This window comes from Daphnia pulex, chromosome 3 (assembly GCF_021134715.1).
Source record: "Daphnia pulex isolate KAP4 chromosome 3, ASM2113471v1".
In the NCBI taxonomy this organism is placed as follows: domain Eukaryota; kingdom Metazoa; phylum Arthropoda; class Branchiopoda; order Diplostraca; family Daphniidae; genus Daphnia; species Daphnia pulex.
Window position 1 is genome coordinate 6,450,838 of NC_060019.1, and position 12,174 is coordinate 6,463,011.

Below are 12,174 nucleotides of genomic sequence, written 5' to 3' on the forward strand. Positions count from 1 at the left end.
ATCCAGGGGTACATGTATAAGACTGACAGTAATTGCAAGGAGACACATATTCTTGTACATTCACACGACAAATTGGCAATCAACACCATACTGACACTACTTGTTTCATCCATAGCCAATATGACTGTAAAGAGGAGTTGTTGTGACGAAATTTCAATTACTTTTCTACTCATACGGACGGGAAAACAAAATAAATTTACGACCCTGGGAAAAATTTATCTTACACAAACTTTACGACCAATTTTAAAATTATTGGAACTTTAACCCGGGATATTTGAATTTACGACGGTGATAATGGGACGCAATTGGCTATCCAAGTTGTGGTTGGAACGCCAATTCAACATTACTCAAGCGTGCCTATTGGCCTTCTACTGTCAAATACACACACTACATGACCGATCTCGGAGCCACTGGGTCCAATACAGGATTCATCAGAGTTTCGAGATAGGACATCAGCCACGCAATTATCTACATTTTTTCTGTGGCAAACTTCAAATTGAAACTCTTGCATAGCCAGGTTCCATCTGGCGAACTTACTACTTACTTCAAACTTCGATTTCCACTCAACGAACAGCAGAGCTGTCACCCAAAAAAAAAAAGAAAAACAAAAATCGACTACCATACACGTCTGTTCTAACAAAGAACACAACTGCACAGCAAATACTAAATACTATTTCATTAACCAAAACAAATGAAATTATTAGACGTTGTTACTCCAAATGACGAAAAAAAGATTCAAGATTAATTAATCATGCTGTAACGAGACGTAGGCTCAAAAAAAAGGAGCAAAAGAAAATGGCGATTTGACGTGGTCCATCTCCAGAAACTTGCATGAAATGGCTCCAAGGACTATTAGAGTTGCCTTTGTCTGCAAACGGGACGGTTACCTTGAAACGGCACTACAGCATCTCCACGTTTTGGCGGCATATAATTAAATCAGAACTACTGGTAGGGCTCACCACACTTACTTACTACGCAATGTTAGTTAAATATTCAACAAAAAAAACAAAAAAAAACAAAAATAAACGAAATAAAGATACAGGTCGTGGTTACCACACACGACAACTGGACGTACTCGACAAAAAAATAATTTGTTATACTTGACCAAAAAAAAAAACAAAAAAATGAAACAATAATAATAATGCTCAATACCAGAGCATAAAAAAGAAACACTAATATTTCTGCTCAATGCCAGAGCAAAAGAATAATTTACTTACTGCTGGAGCAACTGCATAATCAAACGACAAAAGAAGAAACAGAAAATGGCGGCAATCACGCAGATTCCATAAGCCACACAAAAAAAAAGAAAAGATTTTGTTTCAATGCCTCGACGGGCCACGTGGTTTTACGCGCGAAATGTTTAGGGGGGTGGGTGGGGGCGTTTTCCACATGAGAAAAAAAAAGTTGAAGGGGGGGCTGATGACGTGACAAAAAAAAGTTATTACGAATTTACTACTACGAATGGTCAATTTCACGGCCAAAATGCCAGACAAAACAAAAAAAAGACTACGTGACTATCACACGGGCAGTTCTCAAAAAAAAAAAATTTACCCAGAAAAATGAGAACTATTCAATGGCCCGTGCCCGACTTCTGACACCAAATGTTGCAATCTGCTCAGCCGACGAGCGGATTCGACCAAGCAGATTGTTTACGTTACATGACTAAACGAATACACGACACAAGGGATTCTTAAAAACATATTTATTGGGGACACTACGCGGAACAGGCCAGGTGTTAACCAAAGCCATCCCTCAGACTTGCTTACGAAAGTAAGACTTACTCAACACACATAACCGACAGGTTACTGACGGGAGACGACCGACGAGAGACGACGACTGACTACACATAGTCGCTGGCCAGCTTACAACAGTTACGCCCTCTGACGGTACAACAACACGGTAGGGTTCTCACATACGCACACAGATGGGGTGACGGGACAGATTAGATGGACGCAGACGAGCCGTCTGCAACAAGGTAATCGGAACTATTTAAAATGATAAAAAAAATGTATTTGTACACATTCCACAACAAAACAAGTGGCAAACCGAAATTCATGTCCCCACTGAGTAGCACAATGAGCTTCGTCCATCACAAAACGTGCCAGAAACTTCATTTTGAACAACAAAATCAGCATGGACTTTAAAATTTACTAAAAAATAATTTACTCCAAACATCAAAACATCCATTAGCACGAAACAATGTTTTCCAAGGTTAAGAAATATCGGTTTCTTCCACCGTTCCATTTAGGTTTTCAGCGGATATCTAATAAAAAACCAATTTGTTGAAAAAAGAGATATAACAATAAATTACAAAGGAAAGTTACCTAGAGTTCTTCAAATGGAACGCTTGATCAACCATCAACGACATTACAATGGGCAAACAACCACCGTGACATCAGAGTCGATAATGGCTGGTAATTGGAAACACAAGGATTTTCCTTCACCAGTTGGCACAACGACAAGACAATCCTTTTTCGCAAACAGAGCATCTACGACCAAATGCTGTTTTCCCGTCAATTCACTTTTTCCAAACCTTTTAAGATATGAAACATAATGTCAATCGTTGGTGCTGGATCACTGTTACTAAACGTTCCATCAAAACTATCGGTGGCACATTCGCCAAAAATGGTCGAATCACAAAAGTCGGAGAAACACAAAGTGTGCTGCCTTTTAAAGTCAATCAACTCATTGAGTAACGTCACAGCGATATCGTTTTTTTGCAACGATTCACAAACGATTGGACCCAACATTTCGATGTGCCCTACAATCTTTGAATCTAGGCATTTTGCATTCACCAACTAGAATACAAAAACAATTAAACAATGACATTGATACGTGATTAGGAATTTTTACATACCTCAGGACTTTCGTTCACCTGACTAAACTATTCGTAGGTTGCTACTACTTCTTCCAACAGGGTATTCAAAGTTTCATTGTACAAGTAAAAGAGTAAAATTAAAGTGATTCAACAAAGCAATGAAAAAAACTTGCGTTCATCAAATTTTGTGAAGAATTTCCCGAAATGTTATTCAAGGAATTTTTATCAGCAACATTGGTTAAAGAGAAGTCTTCCACTTTTGAAACATTTGTAGACCTTGGAATACGATAGAATGGGTTTAAATCAATTACTTTGTTTCACTACTTTTAAAATTACCTCTTCTTCAGCTTCAGCTTATTGCGAAACGGTTTTCTCCATCTTGGCAGTTAAATTTAACCATTTAGAATGGTACAAAGCAAAAAAATAGTATTTGCAATTCTGTACTAACCAATACCACTAAATAAACTTTGAAAAATTGCTACAGAGAGAACAACTTTAAAATGTTAAAGTGGTAAACTTTCAACGAAATCAAAATCTCTTGGCAGCATTTTTTTGGCCATTATTTTTTATTGCTTGAATAGTAAGAGTGTAGTTACAAAGTTGCTTCCGTAGCAAAAGTTAATTTTTGGTCAGGTATTTCTTTAATTTGTATTGCTCGAAAAGAAGCAGTTTTTCTTGAATTAATTTAGATTTTCAATTTTCAAACTGAGATGAGCAATCAATCGGAAGACGACTTTGAAAGTGGTTCGTGGAGTCTTAATGGTAAAGAACCCTACAACAATTTTTCTCTAGACTGCAATGTATTTTCACTAAAAGAAATTAATCACAACAAGGTTACTACAACAGTTGTGTTACAAACCCAACTTGAATCTTGCACGTTTGCATTGCTAAACGTTTTGTTGATTAGGAAGCAAATAGAATTACCACAAGAAAATAATGGCAAAATATGCAAACCTGAAATCGTACATCTGTTGGAAAATTTTGTGGAAGATGTTTTGGAAACAAACAAACCTAACTATCAAAATTTCGATAACAGTCAATCAATGGTGCAATCGACTATATACTCTTTATTATCTAAGGATGCAAACATTGATCAATAATTATAGTATAACAAATTTTAAGAATTCCATCGAACGGAACTTGATTGACACGTTAGGCATTCCTTTGTGTCAAGCTTGGTTACCAAGAAACCCAGAAACCGCATCACTATAGTGGGGGATTCAAGTTATTTACAGTTACAAGATAATCTGTTTAACCTTAAATATTTTGGTGAAGATGAAGATGTACAGAAAATGAAAGACCTAGAATCGATTTTAAACTACAAAAGTAACCGAAAAGGACTGTTAACAAATAGCGGAACATGGAGAACATGGAGAAGTTGACGTCTTTCTCTCTGATCATCTATTCCGTACAATTTACAAAGTTAGTATTGATCGGTTGTATTTCTTTTTTTATAATCATGTAACGTTCTTTATTTCTTTTCTTGTCAATCTAACTACAAGCAAGGGGACAAAATACTCAAGTTGGTGACTGAGACAAACTATAGGAATTTCAGGGACGTTGTTTGGGAGGTCATGGAAAACTTTGGTATAAGAAGCTATTTTGATGAATCATTTTGAGCAGTAGAAATTGATTTGGTAACAAAACAAATCCATATCGTCTAATACAGGTAATTAGGAATTGTTTGTTAGTAATTTACATTCCAGGTGAAAGCAAAACTAACTGTGGAAGACACTCCGATAGATTTCACATCAACAACCATCATAATTCCAGATGACATTACAACAACTTATCTGAAAGATGAGGTTTTCTGAAAATTAGGGGAGGCATCACAGACAACGCTCGAATTTCACGGAAACTCATTGAAGATAACGGGGACACATCACAACGTTGAACACACCAAAATAATGGTATATGTTATTAATCGCTTACAACCTCAACCCAGTCGTTCCAAATCAGACTTTGAAATTTGTTAGTTCAATATTTTAATCACTTATGATCGTAATTGCATCTATAGTTCATCAATGTTACTTTTATTAGAAATGTAGTTGTTGTAAAAGTTTTTAATTCTCTTTGTATTGCTCGTATCATTGCTTTTTCCTTGGAATAACTATTCTTTAATTTCTATTGCAGTAGCAGTATTTAATTTCATTCTTGCTTTTTCAATTAATTTCATAATACAATTAATTTCATTTAATTTCATTCATTAATTTCAGTGTTGCTCAAATTGCAGCAAGTTATAATATTTCAAACAAAGGTTATCACCGTAGTAGATTTCTAAATTTTTTTAAAATATCATTTGTACTGTTCGTCTTGCAACAGTTTTCCTCATTTAATTGTCAGCTCTCACATGGCAGCAGTTTTATGTGTTATGTCCATTTAACGAATATCAAATTATTTATTGTAGATTCAGCCCAATATGGAAAATAAAACGGCGAAGAGATTGGTAAGCCAGTGGAAGCAATTATACATTTTAATTCACAAACTGCAAGATTTGGAGCGCTTAGAACCTTCCGCAATACGTGCTATGGCGATTTTACCTGTGTGAATTTACTGATATAAAGATTAACAAAAAAATGACTAAACAAATAAAAGAGTTATGGATGGTAATCTATTCTTGCTATCTAGGCCAAATCTAATGTAATTGATAGATGCGTTTTCTTTTTCAGTCTAATGCGTTTTCTATGATATTTTTTATACAGACCATGGACGAAGACGAGCAGGTATGTCGGTACAGTGAGAAAATCAGAAGAAGGCAAATGAAATTGGAAAAACAATCTATGGTTGCCTCGCAAATTTGCAATTTAGACCGAAAAATCACGGCTACTTTTTAAAATCTTTCTGAAGAAGAAAAGTTTTCCATTACAAAACTGTTGACAGGACCAAGAAGAGGGTACCAAGTATTTCCAATGCCCAGCCTGCAACAAGAATTATAAAAACTCAAGTCACTTATTCAGACATGAAAGAAATTGCAGCAACAATGAATTTCAAACAGTTTACCCTTGTGAAAGTTGCATCATCAGAACATTGACTGAACATGGTTTCGAAATTCACAGGGCTAGATTTCACCCAGAAATCCATGTATCAGAAAAGTCAGATTTTCGTAAAATTTATTACAAATTTTGTGTAATTCACCTTCATAATGTTAGTTACTTTTTCACAGGAAAAGAATCTGAGAAAGAGAACCCTATATGAAATTACCAATTGAATTGAGTTAGAGTGTTGTCTTCCAAATTCCGAACGGAATTCGTGCACGTATCGCCTTAAGATGTGATTTCCCAAAGTTTATGGAATATGTAAACAAGGCAGCTAGCCAACAACACATTCCGTTTTCAAGACGTTACATTCATCAACGAATTCCCAATAACCGGATACATTCCTACGAAAATAACAAATCTTTTCAAATTTGTTATTTATCACGTAGGTCCAAAAATTGGGCATACTTCCGTTGTGATACAGAGAAACTCTTTTCAAAATGAAGAATGTGTTGAAAGGAGCATAATCAATGAAACATCCATCCCCCCTTCGAAAAACCTATGGTAACCTAAAATCTCATCAAGTGAAATTACATCGGTTTGTGTGAAATCCGGTAACAAATTTGAAGAGAATGAAGAGCCACCATGTAGCAAAACGCGGAAGACCACAGAGAACGTTAACGGAAAAGTTGTGTTTTGAAGAAGGGCTATGATGAAAAAGTGACCGTTTAGTCGTTTACTACATGCTTAAATTTGCCTCTAAATATGGACACATAAAAAATTTTCTTTTGCAAAGCAACAACCACGGATTCAATGTCTTCGTTTAATGAATTTGAAACCCTGGATGCTGGAAAACTATTGGTTTCTTCTAATTCAAAGCGATCCAAGAAATCCAAGTACAACATAATCACAACAAAGGATCCAATTGTTCTGGTAATCATTTAAAAAAAGTTCCAATGGCAAGTATATGCTTATGTTCATTTTCTACAGAACAAAATTGCAGATTTTTATCATGAATAAAAGAAATACTGTTCGAGTATTTTAAGTAGAAAGAGCAGCATTTGGCAAGAATTCTCGGAAAATTACCGATGTACCAAATTCCCATCTCTTTTTTTATGAGTTCTTTTTTAAAACACAAACATTGAAAACTGTCATCCAAAAATTTTTTTTTTATATTAATCGAAAATGGCGAATCTGTTACAATATATTTCAACGTGGTAATGTCTCACCCTCCTTTGTCCCCAACCTCACCATTTCTACTGCACACCACTTCCATGGTATCTCTTCTCCATTTATCCTAAAATTGCTCTAGCTGCAGCAGTTTTCCTTTGCTTTTTAAAGTTGTTCTCAAAACAGTAGCAGTTGATATTCTGTGTCTCTTGTCGTATCTTCCCATCTCAATCCAAACAACAAATTCCATTAGAATGATGCCAGTTAATATACAAGATATTCTACAGTCTTGCAATGGAAAAATTTACGTCAAAGACATTGAAACGAATCTAGTACAATGTTTCCATGTATATAATTTTTTTTGTAATACTAATTTCCTTTGTATTTATTTTATGTAATTCAGATCACATTTGTTGGTACAATAGAAAAAAATAAACCAAAAGTTAATTGTATATCCCACATGGTTAGAGAAGATACGGGCGAGATCGAGGTTTTACTTTGGATTAACGTTGTAACAGCAGTAAATTAATGTATACAAGATATTGATTTCCCGATTAATTTTGTAACTCTTTCATTTCGTTTTTACAAAGAATGACACAGAAAAATACCGAATAAAATTTCGAAAAGGTAATATAAGGTAAAATTTGGTAAAGTGCTGCAATTTTAATACTTTCTGTTAAATTTGTTTTCGATTGCTGAAAGAATTTTTTCCGCTGTAATCTTTCTATTTTTACTTATTACAATTATTTAATTTTCAATTCATTTTTTACAATTATTTTTAATAATTAGCATTTCTCTGTTTTTTATATGTATTACATTATATGTTTTTTTTTTCAACCAGATGTTTTATACCAGCAATTAAAGATGTTAGTGAAAGTAATCCACATTCACGATTTCGTTCGCGGACGGCAATTTCCACACATCACTTTCTATGGGGAGGTGCAGGAGCAGCCGATGCAACTACAATCTGATTGTGCAAAATTTATTTTTTCTGGGTTAATTGCCACGTACGACCGTAGCAACCATAGGCGTCAATGGAGTGACGACGAGGCGATGTATTTTTTTACAGAAGAATGTGAAAAACTGCGGTTGGAATTGTGTTTTTACAGAGGGTTATGGCACACAAAATGTTGTACGTTTGCATGATCATAAAGATCAGTCACTCGCCAGTCTAATGGTTGCCAAAAAATTGGCTGTTGCTACGGAGTACTTGTTTCCAGAAAAATTTGAGGACGAGAAATCGTCCCATTGCTGGGGGAATACGACTCAAACCCATCTCAACATTCTTCCCGCTGGCTTCAATATTGGTGCCAGCCATGCTGCAAATCCAAGGTCCATGTTCCCATGTTCCTGTCATTTTTAACATTTGTATAATTTCTATTATTATAATATTTGTTTATCAAAATATTTGTTAACCAAAATGTCGAGAAATAACGACTCTGTTTCTATCTTGTATTGAAGAAAGAATACAGTTTGAAAAAGTAGTAACAGGAGTAAATAATTAAGAGGGAGAGAGAAACTGAGAGAGCGCAAAGGGCTGCGTTGGCTAAATTGAAAGAAATTATGTCTTCATTGACCACCCTGCGCAGGTTTGACTTTGAAGTTCCAGTGGTGTTGTCGGTGGACGCTTTACCAACAGGAATTGGTGCGGCCCTCCTTCAAGACGGCAAGCCTGTGGTTTATTCGTCAACGTCGCTTACCCCGACTCAACAACGCTACTGCTAAATCGAGAAGGAGCTACTGGCAGTGAAGTTCGGTCTGCTACGGTTCCGGCAATATGTGTATGGTCGGCAGGCGATGGTGGAGTCTGATCACAAGCCGTTGGTTGGGCTTTTGGATAAGCCAGTGGCTGATTGTTCTCCTCGGATCCAACGTATGCGACTCCAGCTCCAACGTTTTGATTTCAGGTTGGTCTACAAACCTGGGAAGGAGCTATTTATTGCAGATACTCTGAGTAGAGCTCATCTGCCAGCCCTGTTTGCTGATAAAGTCACGAAGGCATGCCAGGAGCAAGTACATACAGTCCTGGATCACATTATTCTTCTGCGTGATACTCGGTCCCGCTATGCTAAGGCCACTGCGGACGATCCGGCGCTGCAGTTGGTGAAAGAGTTGCTCCTGTCTGGCTGGCCCGAGAAAAAGAGTCATTATCCCATCCCTGCTCGTCCATTCTGGAATGTCCGTCATTCGCTTACTGAAGTGGACGGTATGATTCTATTTGGAAAACTTTTAGTGGTTCCAGTGTCCTTGCCAAGGGAAGCAATGGAAGGCATTCACTTCGGCCATTTGGTAAAGTGAAGAGTGTGAGACGGGCCAAATCGTCTGTTTTCTGGCTTGGCTGTGAAAACCACATCCGCAACATGTTGGCCAGTTGTGCTACCTTCCAGAAAAACCGCCACAAAAATCCGGCCTTGCCCTAATTTCCAGTTCGTCTTCCAATTTCATCCGTTTCAGATGGTCTCCGTGAATATCTTCCAGTTTGCTGGGGTTCATTATTTGCTTCTAGTCGACGAATACAGCACGTGGCCGTGTGTGGCAACAATGTAGTACCTCACGGCGGCTTCTACCATTGAGGCCCTCGGTGGTTTTTTCCCTGACTTTGGGACCCCGGAAGTGCTTCTCTCCGATACTGGAAGACAGTTTGATTGTTTCGAGCTGAATCGTTTTAGTGACAACCGCCAGGTTCAACATGTGACGTCTAGTCCGGAGTTTCCACAGTCAAATGGTCTCGCAGAAAAACACATCCAAACTGTGAAAATGACGACGTTGAAAATGTTGTAGGACGGAAAAACGCTGTGGGAGGGTTGGCCACGATTCGGTCCACTCCAGTGTCGGATCAGTTGCCGTCTCCGTCCGTTGCAGGGCCGTCATCTTCGGGGCTCGTTGCCGTTCTTGCCGGCGGCTCTCACTCCGAGGCTGGTCCCGTCGACGTTTGTCCAGCAGCAGTTACAGCGTCGGCAGGCTGAAGCATCTTCTCATCAAACGCGCAGAGTCAATGTGCACTCTTCGGCTTTGGTGGTCAGGGCTCGTATTGGTTCCAGGTGGTTGCCCGATGTAGTAGAAGCTGTTTGTGTGGAACCTCACTCGTATATGGTTCGCCTCGTCGACGGTAGACGTTTTCGTCACACCAGGTGGGCCATCAATTTGGAATATTTGTCGTCGTCGCTGTCAGCACCAAGTCCAGGTCTGCAATTTCCCTTTTTGTCGGTGGGTGTTCTTCCAAATCGGAACGATTTGCCTGATGGTCCGATTCATTCCGGGCCGGTCCAGCTTCTTCCAGCCTCGCCGCCCGCTACTCCGGTTCCTCCTTTATCAGGCGTTGCAGCCCCTTCGTAAGTCACAGCTGATTCGCTGATTCGGCCGGCTACTCCGGTTTGTCCCTCTTCCCGTCGTGACCCCGGTGTGCTTGGTGCCTTACCAGCAAGCAGCGTCCAGCCGGCTCCCTTGTTTACTCGTTCTGGCAGTATTCGCGTCCGGTAGCTCCGTAGTTTTTTAATTTTGGTTGCCTTTGTCTTATTTCGTCTTGGTCTGTGGTTCATGTCGATGTGACGTGAGTCTCCTTGAAGTTACTTCTTGGCCCCACCCCTAAAGGGATACGAGTGAGGGAGGATGGTCAATACAAGCAGTCTAGACTAGACACTTAAGACTACAACAAAAGGGATAAACAAAATCCAACCAATAATAAAGAGAATTATTGAGATATGGAACTCGAGAAAGCAAAATGAAAAGCTTAATTTTAACCTTAAACGAAATTGTTTAGCGGCTCCAGCCTAAGAGTGGGACGACCGGACTCGGATTGGTTTTGTATTTATAACGAGCTAAACTGGTTCATTAAGAACTGTTTCAGGAATTTCCGGTACCATAATGGTGTTTTCAACTGGATCAGACTGACCAACACTTCTATTTCCATCACTAACGTAAGAGTTGGTTTTATCAGTACCACCGTCACTTTCACTATCGGATTCTAGAAGTGATGCACTGGGGACAAATACGTCACATTCTTCTTCAAATGTTTCATGAAATGCAGATCTAACACTATTAGCTTCTGTCTGTGGTTTTTGTGATGACTCAGTTGAAGATGAAATGTCATCAAGCTCTTGATACTGTCTTTTGCGGGCGATTGGCTTTTTATAAGGCTGAACAATTCGCCCAGGGCCAGTGGGATCTGTTGGCATGAAACGCTTTGCCACTTCTCGATGCCATTCACCCCTCTGTAAATCAACAGTTTTTCTCGACAGCGTCCAACGTATATTTGTCCAAGATGGTGACGAGAGCTTGATGGTAAAAAACGAGACGGAAATGAAGGAGGCCCAGTAGATACAAACGGCATTTTCTCATCGCCCATTCTACAACCACCAATTCTAACTCCGCTATGGCGTATCTAGACTCGGTGTCGGTCACCAGCGGGAGTTGGGGTCCACAAGCTTCCATGTCGATCCGCGTCACTGCCCAGGTGGCACACAGACTATGTTTCAGACCTGTAACAGGGTTGTTTTATCGGCCTGTTTTGGGTCGGTAATGAGCGCATATAAGTTAGCTGTTACAGCCTTGTAATACAGACTATGTAAAACATGTCTGTTACAGATATGTTTTTCAAATTATAACTGAGAAATAAATAAGCTGGTCTGAGGTTTGAACCATCGACCTCAGAATCTACATTCCAGTTCGCTATCCACTACACCATGCTTGTAAATTCAAAGATGTATAATATCATGAATACCGTTCATGTTCTAGTTAAATTGATATTTTGACTTAGGATTTCTTTCTAAAACTGCTGATTATTATTCTAAGTCGCATAGTTTAGTATTATAACAATTATTTTAGAAAAATGTAAATATATATTAGTAAATATAAATAAGCCATGTAGTTCAGGTTTGTTCCAGCTCTGTGAATCAGTTTCTTGAAATTAAGAAAATTCCAAATGTATCTCAATATAGCCCTTTGAATCTTGGAATAACTGTAGTTAACCCATAATAAAAGGAAGAATGCTAGTATTATGCCGATTTGAGATTATGCAATGATAACTTTAAAAAATTATTTACATGGCTGTTTACAATACAAAACCAGACTTTGATCAAAGTAACCATACCTGGGGTACAGACTCAGAACAGATGATTACTGACTTATGTCTTACAAGGGAAATACAGACCCGTACCAGACCTGGAGTACAGACACAGAACATAAAAATATTGTACTTGGTAATACAGAGTA